This window comes from Lissotriton helveticus, chromosome 5_1, assembly GCF_964261635.1.
Source record: "Lissotriton helveticus chromosome 5_1, aLisHel1.1, whole genome shotgun sequence".
Lineage (NCBI taxonomy): Eukaryota > Metazoa > Chordata > Amphibia > Caudata > Salamandridae > Lissotriton > Lissotriton helveticus.
The window spans coordinates 968201475-968210860 of record NC_136065.1 but is presented as its reverse complement, the minus strand read 5'-3'; positions in this window follow the sequence as shown (position 1 = coordinate 968210860).

Genomic DNA, 9386 nt, shown 5'->3' with positions numbered 1-9386 from the left:
TACGATACCTGACTACTGGTTGAACAGTGTCTGATTATTTTGAGCTACTTCTGTTGGGTGTATATATATATCGTGGACATCCTCTTCAGGGAGTTTCCTTCCTAATGATAGTTTCACCAATGCTTTCCTACCCAGACTCAAGGAGCTCAGCAATCTAAACTGTGATGCTATCCCAAGATTGTTTATTTCTTATTTACAGGTAGTAAGAAAGAATAGACATTGATATAGGGATATAGCTAACGTTTTATAAGATAGAGTGATTATTGTGTTTTGTCGTTACAGATCTACCTCCTCGCAGTTCCCTTCCCTTTCCTTCCCTCACTAGATCCTTCTATCGACCTGTGCCATTACGGCTATCAGGCGTGGCTAGATCAAGAGGTGGACCCCTATAAGCAACAACCGATCCTGAGGATTTGCGAAGTAACATATGGGGTATAAATATTACAGCTGAAACCCCTGAACTTCATACTACTTTGGAATCAAGGAGGAACCTTTGCTGAGGAGAAAAGCTGAAGGAGAAGTACTGCCCTTGGTGGGTGTCTGGGGTGAGCCTGCAGTTGCTATTTCTGCCAAAGGAAGGAGAACGACTTTGCTATGTGCTGTGCACCCTACTTGAAGAAAGGACTTTGCCGTGTGCTGTGTCCTGAAAAGAAAGTCTCCAAGGGCCTAAGTAGAGCTGGCATCCTGTTGCGGAAACACAGGGATATAAAAGTTTCTGAGACTCGTCTGAATAGACATCTTCATGATCGAGAAGATATCCCTGCCGAAGAAGATCAGCTGAATAGACTCAGGAGAAGACTGCCCTTGATGTTTGCCTAGGATTGGCCTGCAGTTTGTTGTTTCCACTGAGGAGAGGATGCAGGGACTTTGCTGTGTGCTGTGTCCCCCTACTTGAAGATGGAATTTGCTGAGTTGATAAAGATCAATTCAAAATGGTCAGGCAATTTCAGTAGATGTTTCCTAAGTTAAATTTGCCTGGCGTAAAACGCCTCTAATACCATACGAAGTTATTCAATAAAGAGGCAGGCGCTGGAGACAGGAAGACAGGAAACAAGTTTATTCCGTCAGAGTAGAACACATCAGATCAGACAACAAGGTATCGTCTCGAGGTGCTCTCTCAACCTCTCTGAGACCTGGTCTTTTTATACACTGGTCTAAGACATGTGAACGTTCTTTATTACAGCAAGGACATTGTGAAGTATGAGAATGACATCCCCGGCTCCCCCCAGTTCCGGCCCATTCCAACACATGACAACAGTAGAGGCCCTTTCCCCTCATATGATTGGGAGGGGCCATCACGCAGCTGAGTGTTCTGCCGATTCCTTTGGAATGTGTGCGCCTGATCGAATCTCAGGGGGTGGGGACGTCATGATCAATAGTGGTCTCTTTCAGGAGAGGCGAGTGCATGCAGTAGTGGGCAATAAACTGTATCCTCGGGCTAAGGGATGACCAGCGGTTCGTACAGGCAGTCGGGCTCAGAGGAAGGGGTCATCAAAGGAGGGGTATTCATGGGCGGAAAGGAGGTGTTGGTCAGGCGCGGGGTGTGATTCCCTGAGACAGAGTCATGGGGGGGTTTCATGGCTTGTGCATGTGAGCGCGGGGGCAGCCAGGAGGCGCGGGGAAGGCTTGCAAGGTTCAGGGAAGTGTGCTGATGGGCGATCGTGAACAGGGAGACCATGGTACCTAAAATGGCTGTCGTGTATGTTCATACGTGAATCGGCAAGATGGCGTAGATGATGTTTAGTACATGAACTAAAATTCCACAGTCCTCCCTTTAACATGTCTCGCCAGCTTGTCAGTTCGGATCGATCCCCATGAGACCACGCACCTCTATCTCGTACAGGGGACTCATGTGCTCAGGTTTAAAGTTCAAAGTCTTTGGGCACATACAGTTGGAAATGAGTGCACATAAAGGTGGTAAACATTGAATACCTAGGCAACACCCACACAGTATCATGATTGGTATCAATAAAAATGTGAACAATCTCCATCCCCAGTTCTTCAAAGTGTCCCAGAACCAGCCTCCAAGCGACCATCCTTCCTGCTCCTGGTGAACCTCTGAGGACAGTCTGTGGAGGTGTTCGATTGCTTTGTAGACTGAAGGTGAGTTATCTGGCACGTAGGTGCAACAGCTGGAGCCGATGATGCGGCATGCTCCTCCGGGGTCGGCCAGAACCACATCTAGAACAAGATGGTTTTGAAGAGCCACCAGGCGGACGGCCTGAAGCTCAGCCGTGTTGTTGGCGAGGATGCCAGCGGTGATGTTAATGGTTGTTTCTAATGCCTGAGTCAGGTGTCGGATAGCGCGGCTATTTGCCATTGGTCCCCACAGAGGAACAAGTCCCTTTGCTGCATCCAGGAACTGTGCTCCGGTGGAGTCGGCTTGTTCAACATCTCCGGCGCGCTTTTTCCGGTGGTGGTTGGCTGAAGCCACATATGTGGGAGGAAGAATGAAGGCGATGTAGCACGTACCCCTCTAGCCTCTTGGGAGCCAAGTGTAAGCTTTGGTGCCACAAACAAAGTACATATTCGGGGAAGCAACAAAGGTGGGGGGGGTCAGCTGAGACCAATGTTTTGGTGATGCGACAAGAACTGTGACCCACCAGCTGCGTTCCTTGTCCTTCGAGGCATACGAGTCCTGTGACATTGATGACAGACAGGGCCGCGGTCAGGGTGGCAGCCGTTTGTTTCCGCAGGTGGGAGAAGGTGGGTCTGGCTGGATTGTGGAGCACTTGCATTTCGACCCTTTCTTTGGCAGGGATGTTCGTAAGGAAGGTTGAACCTGAAATTGCAGGACAAAAGGGCTTTCCTGTCTTGTTCAGCCAGAACCCATAGTAGAAGTGTGACACGGTTTGACCAGAAGTGGCGTTGTCCTTGTGGCTTTCCTGCATGAGGATCAACCAAGCGAGGCAGGAGCCGTGAACTGAGAAAGGAGAAGGGATGAAGGGGATGGAGTGTCCGGTAGCATGTGGGAGCAACCCACAGATCCAGCAGTTCGTGGCATTTGCAGCAAGGTTGTGCTGGTGCAACAGTTGTACGAAGGAATTGTTCCAGAACTCCCTACGCCTTTCTCGGAGCTGAGGTGAAAGGGTGATCAGGTGGTGCTCTTTCATGGTGGTTGGCTGGACAGTGGTTGGCAACATCTGGTTGTCAAGCTATCCACGTCGTCCCTTACCTTGCCTTGATAGAAGCCCTCTAGGATGACGCAGATGATTTCGCAGAGACGCAAGGGACCAACTTCCCAAACCACTAACTAAAACTTACTGGTTCTTAGAGTTACAGTAAGGATTTAACTAGAAATTAGGGAGAAGGGCCGGTACTGGACGTCGAAGAGTAGAGTTTAGGGTCTTGCTGTCGACCTGCGAAGCAACAAGCACAAAGACTTTACTAATCTGACCTAGAAGACATCTCCTATCTATTCAGAAACTCTTTAGCTATTCTAATCTAAGAACCAAAATTCTGTCTGGATTTTTTGATGTTCCCCTACCTGCGATCAGTAAGAAGTGGGCCTTCGTCCAGTATTTCTTTCTAGGTTATGATGATGAAGTTGTCAGACGTCCTCTAGGATTCGGTCAGCTTGTAGGTGGTCAACTTGTATGCACTAGTTGTACTATGCTGAAAAATAAAAGGTTGGATTACTTTATATTCTTTAAACCCCTTTTCGCAAACACTCTCCTCACTATTCTATCACTTACTTGCAATTAACTTCTTGCTTCCTAGATCTGGGGTTCTTGTATTTCCTTCTTGCTTCATAAAAGAAAAGCATCGACCAAAAGGGCATACGAAATCCTATAAGTCTTTCTTCTATCACCTTACAATAGTTTACAAAACAAAATCCGCAATCTAAATAATATTGCAAAGAGCCTCCTTACTTGAGGGTCACAACTGAATTCACATTCTAAAAATAATTGCATAAAACATTCCACACATGTAATGCTGTAAACAAATGGTCTTCACTCGAAATCAGAGAAAGAAATGTCCAAAGTCTCTTTCTAGCATTTTCTTCTGCTAATGTAGAGTTCCAAAAATTATTGTTGACCTTTCTTGCGAAGGGCGCCTTTAAAAAATATGAAAGTACTTAGCTTTCTCTTTCTTTATCTTCCAGAGTCATCATTCCGGTTGGCAAAGAAGAACCGCCTAGAAAAGGAGCTGAGTAGGAGTTCTGCCGGTATCAAGAAGCCTCTGGGTAAGTTCCTGCTCCTGACGCGACCTTCTCCGAAGAAAGTCTGAAGGCAAAGCGCCTTCTAGAAGGCTGGGTGCGGTTTAAGTACAGGACCGCACCCAGCCCCTCCCGGTTACGCACTAGAACGTGCGTGAGGACGAGGCCTTCAAAATCCCTCCAGGCGCGCACCAAAAAGGCGCGTGTGAGGGATGCAGGGAGAGAACACACAAACCTTCCTGGAACGAAGGCTCAGTGTTCCTTCAGCGCTAAACCTCTTTCCTGAAATACAACAATCTTAGACCATGGAAACAGCGCGAGGCACCAAATTAGACCTTAAAAAACTAGCGCAAGGCACAGCACAGTAGCACAGTGAAAACATGTTAGATGAAAATAAGTACAATAAAGGTACAAGGCATGTAATACAAAGTTTCACCAAGCACACTGACTTTGACGCGTGCGGGGCGCACGGGACAGGGGCGGGTTTTAAAAAGGGAAACGCTCATGTACCTAAAGGGCATGTGCACAACATGACAGGGACGTGGATTCATGACAGTACTCCCTCCTCAAGATCCCCCCAAGAACGGTGGAAATGGGTTTTGGCTTACCAGGGTGTCTTAAATGAAAGAGTCGGACCAACCGTGGGGCATTTTTAAGATGATCCAAGGGTTCCCATGACCTTTCCTCAGGACCATAGCCTTTCCAGTCTATGAGATAAAACAGCCGACCCCTAACTCTTTTGGAATCCAAAATTGATTTTACTTCAAACTCTGGATTACCTTCAACAATGATGGAAGGCGGAGATTTAGAGATACGAGTTTGGGGATGGAAAGGTTTAATTAGAGAGACATGGAAAACAGGATGTATCAAATACTTGCGAGGGAGAGTCAATTTCACACAAACCGGATTTATAACCTTTTCGATAGAAAAGGGGCCAATATATTTTGGATTAAATTTCCGGTTCCCCTTTAATTTCAAGTTTTTTGTGCTTAACCAAGCTTTATCCCCTGCTCTATACTGAGGTTGTTCAGAGCGATGTTTATCTTTGGCTTCTTTTTGGGATTCTTTTGCTCTGGCCAAGTGGAATTTAGCTTCTTCTTGAATGGTGAACACTTGGGATACACAGTCAGAAACTGCAGGTACGGAATCATCGTTGTTATTTATGATGTCGCAAACAGATAAACTTCCCTGAAAACAAGAAGTTGGGATTACAGGATAAATGATTTCAGGTTGATCTGGGCCCTTATCTCCAAGTCTAGATAAAGCATCCGCTTTTAAATTTTCTTTCCCTGGACGATAAGTAATCACAAAATTGTAGTCATTGAAGAACATTGACCAACGTAATTGTCTAGCAGTTTGAGCCTTTACAGATCTTAAAGCTTGAAGATTTCGGTGATCAGTATAAATAGTCACTGGATGACGAGCTCCTAACAGGTAGTGACGCCATTCTTCAAACACCGCTTTTATTGCTAATAACTCTTTATCAGCGATTGCATAATTTTGTTCAGCTGCGGATAATTTCCTTGAAAAGTAAGCTATAGGGTGCATTTGGCCGGTGTCTGAATTTCGTTGAGAAAGAATCCCCCCCAATGCAAATTGAGAGGCATCTGCTTCCACAATAAAGGGTTGACTGGGGTCTGGGTGACATAGAATTGGAGCCATAGTAAATCTCTTCTTTAGGCTCTGGAAGGCTTCATCAGCGGCTGGGGTCCATAAAAACTTGGCCCCTTTGCTCAATAACTTGGTAATGGGTGTTATAATTTGGGAGAAGTTTTGAATAAATCTACGGTAAAAATTTGCAAACCCAAGAAAACTTTGGATTTGTTTCACAGAAGTGGGACTCGGCCAAGTTGTTACTGCTTCTACCTTTTTAGGGTCCATTTCAATACCCTCTGGGCTAATAATATATCCCAGAAAGTCCACTCTGGAAACATGAAACAGACTCTTTTCCAATTTTACAAAGAGTGAGTTTGAAAGCAGTTTTTGAAGAATGGCGCGAACCTGTTGTACATGTTCTTCCTCAGAATCAGAATAAATAAGGATATCGTCTATGTAGACTACACAACAGATGTCAATGAACTCGTGTAAAACCTCGTTTATAAAAAACTGGAAGGCGGCAGGAGCGTTACAAAGACCAAACGGCATAACTTGGTATTCGAAAAGACCGAATTTTGTACGGAATGCTGTCTTCCATTCGTCTCCTTTCCTTACCCTAACTAAATGGTAAGCTCCACGTAAATCCAGTTTCGAATAAATCTTAGCCTTCTTAATTTGGTCCAAAAGCGTGGGGATCAAAGGTAGGGGGTACCTATTCTTTATGGTCACATTGTTTAAAGCTCTATAATCAATGCAGGAGCGCAATTCCCCTCCCTTCTTTGGAATGAAAAAAAGAGCTGAAGAGACTGGAGACTTAGAGTGTCTAATGAAGCCGTTAGCTAGGTACTCATCTAAGTATTCTCTCAGATGAACATTTTCTGCCTCCGTAAGAGCATAAATTCGACTGCAAGGCAAGGTCGCTCCTGGCACTAAATCAATCCTACAGTCGAAATCTCTATGTGGTGGAAGGGTGTTGGCTTTCTTTTTGTCAAAAACGTCAGCAAGATCATTATATACTGATGGAACCCCATCCAAGATTAGTATATTGGGCGAAACCATTCCAAAGTCAAAACCTTGAATCACATCTTTAGATCTCTTAAGAAGGAAGCAATGATCTTTGCAAGTAGAAGATTGAAAAGTAATTGACTTGGTTACCCAATCTATGAACGGGTTATGTTTTACCAACCAAGGTATTCCTAAAATCAACTTAAATTGAGGGGCGTCTATAATGTCAAATTGTATTCTTTCTCTATGTATGGGAGAACAGTCCATCTCCAGTATTTCAGTCTGTCTATTTACTGGACCCGAAGTTAATTCTTTGCCATCAACAGCTCTGACAATTTCAGGATGGTCCTTTAACAAAGACTTAAAACCTAACTGGAGGAAGAAATGAGAGTCTATAAAATTTCCAGTAGCTCCAGAATCTATAATGGCTTCAACCTGTCTAGAGTTAGATTCTGGAAGTAGTCCTCTAAGTTCTACTAGAATAGAAAAGTGTCTACAACCTATGGGAGGAAGAGTTGAGGCCAAACTAGAGAACCAACCCGATAAACTGACCTCTCCCTTTACCGAGCTTTCTAGTTTTCCGACTTTTCTTGTGTGATAGCTAAGTCAGAAGTCTTGGTTTTAAATTTATTTGGTCTTGTGGGACATTCCTTCACAAAATGTCCTGTCTTTCCACAATACAAGCATTGGTTTAATCGTCGTCTCTTTTCTTTCTCCTCCTTTGATAAGGGACCTCGAATAGTACCTATTTGCATAGGTTCTACAGTATCAGATTTAGAACTAGTTTCTCGATGAGGTGTAGACCTTTCTTTTAAGAAAACTAACTTATGTTCTGGCTTCCCTCTCTCACCCTTTCTTTCTGAAATACGGTGATTCAATTTAACCACTAAGTCGATGAAAGCACTTATATCTTCGGGAGGATCTAAAATCTGGGTGATCATATCCTTTAACTCGTCCCTCAAGCCTCTGTAGAAGATTGAGACTCTTTTGTCATATGGCCAATCATCTTCTAACACCAAACGGTTAAAGGTAGATATGTAATGTAATAAATCAGATGATCCTTGTTTTAAACCTAAAAGCTCGTTATCTGCTGACTGAACAAATACATGTTTAGCAAACATCTTCTTTAAAGCCTTCTCAAAGTCTTTGAAGTTATACAAAATCCGATCATTGTTTTCCACTAAGGGGACAGACCAAAGGGCTGCGTCACCTCCCATGTAAGATAACATGAACGCTACTCTGGAGGAATCATCCGGAAAGGCTGTAGTCTTTGCTATGAAATGCAAATGACATTGTTGTAAGAACACTGAGAATTTATTACAATCTCCATAAAATCTCTCTGGAGGGGCTAAAGGGGTTGGTACCGGAGTCACAACTTGAATTTGCGTCTGAGAACCTAAATTGGAGGAACCCTGGGACCCCTGGAAGGATGCTGGTTTCAAGACTGTCTTATGTTGCACTGAGTCTTGGAGAGAGGACAAATCTCTTCGAAGGGCCGCGTTATCCTGTCTAATTGCGTCTAACACTGTGGCCAAATCCTGCAGAGTAATTTGATCCATTGCGTCTGGGTGAAATTATCAACGTGGGCTTTGCCTTCTGTCAAGCTATCCACGTCGTCCCTTACCTTGCCTTGATAGAAGCCCTCTAGGATGACGCAGATGATTTCGCAGAGACGCAAGGGACCAACTTCCCAAACCACTAACTAAAACTTACTGGTTCTTAAAGTTACAGTGTCGCAGGGTTTCTGTTCTCACACAGAACTGTGCACAGAGGAGTGGAACCTCGGCGAATTAGGGTGACCCAAAACACACCTTAGTACCCAACTCACCCCTTACCGAGCTAGCTACAGTGTCTCATTGGACATATCAAACTCCCAATGTTTAGACAAACCAGAACATGAACTTACAGTACCTCAGGGTACGTGGAACTCATGAACACTCTTTCGTTATATTATCATTACAAACCAGAACATGGAGTAAAGAAGACACATGTGCATTTGAAATGTTTATTTACTAATGCCGTCTTCTCAGGCGCAGTATCTTAGATAATACAAGTATACTTATTATCAGTAGCAAAATTACCAGCATAGTTACTAAGACATAAAAGGCGAATGGTGACAGCATGTCAACATACTGTAATAAATAAGAGTTAACAACACTTATATCTCACCCTCCCTAACACATATATTATATTATTAGCTAAGAAGGTCTCTTTGGGTTGTTTTAGGGCGGGCCCATACCTTAGTGTCCTAGCATGAAGGAATCACATCAGCATACACCAGCTCTCTCTGCATGTGAACCGCATCAAGTGTGTGCTATGTGCCTCGTGCAAAGCCATATCAATCCCGCCTGAAGCCAGAGTTGGCAAAGGCTGCACTTGTGTTATGACTATGAAGGCGTGGAGATCAGACCTCATAACAATTCCATATCGTGTTGTTCCTGAAACTTCAGCACTCTTCGTGCAGACATAGTTTATTAAGCAAAGCTGATATCAGAGCAATAACATATTATTCTCACATACACCACGGCAAACTACTAGGCTGAAAGCTAAGTCAACAATTAAGTGTCGTGTGCAGAAGTTGCAAGAAAGAAAAATGGCGTTTAAACCTCAAATATACCTATGCTAA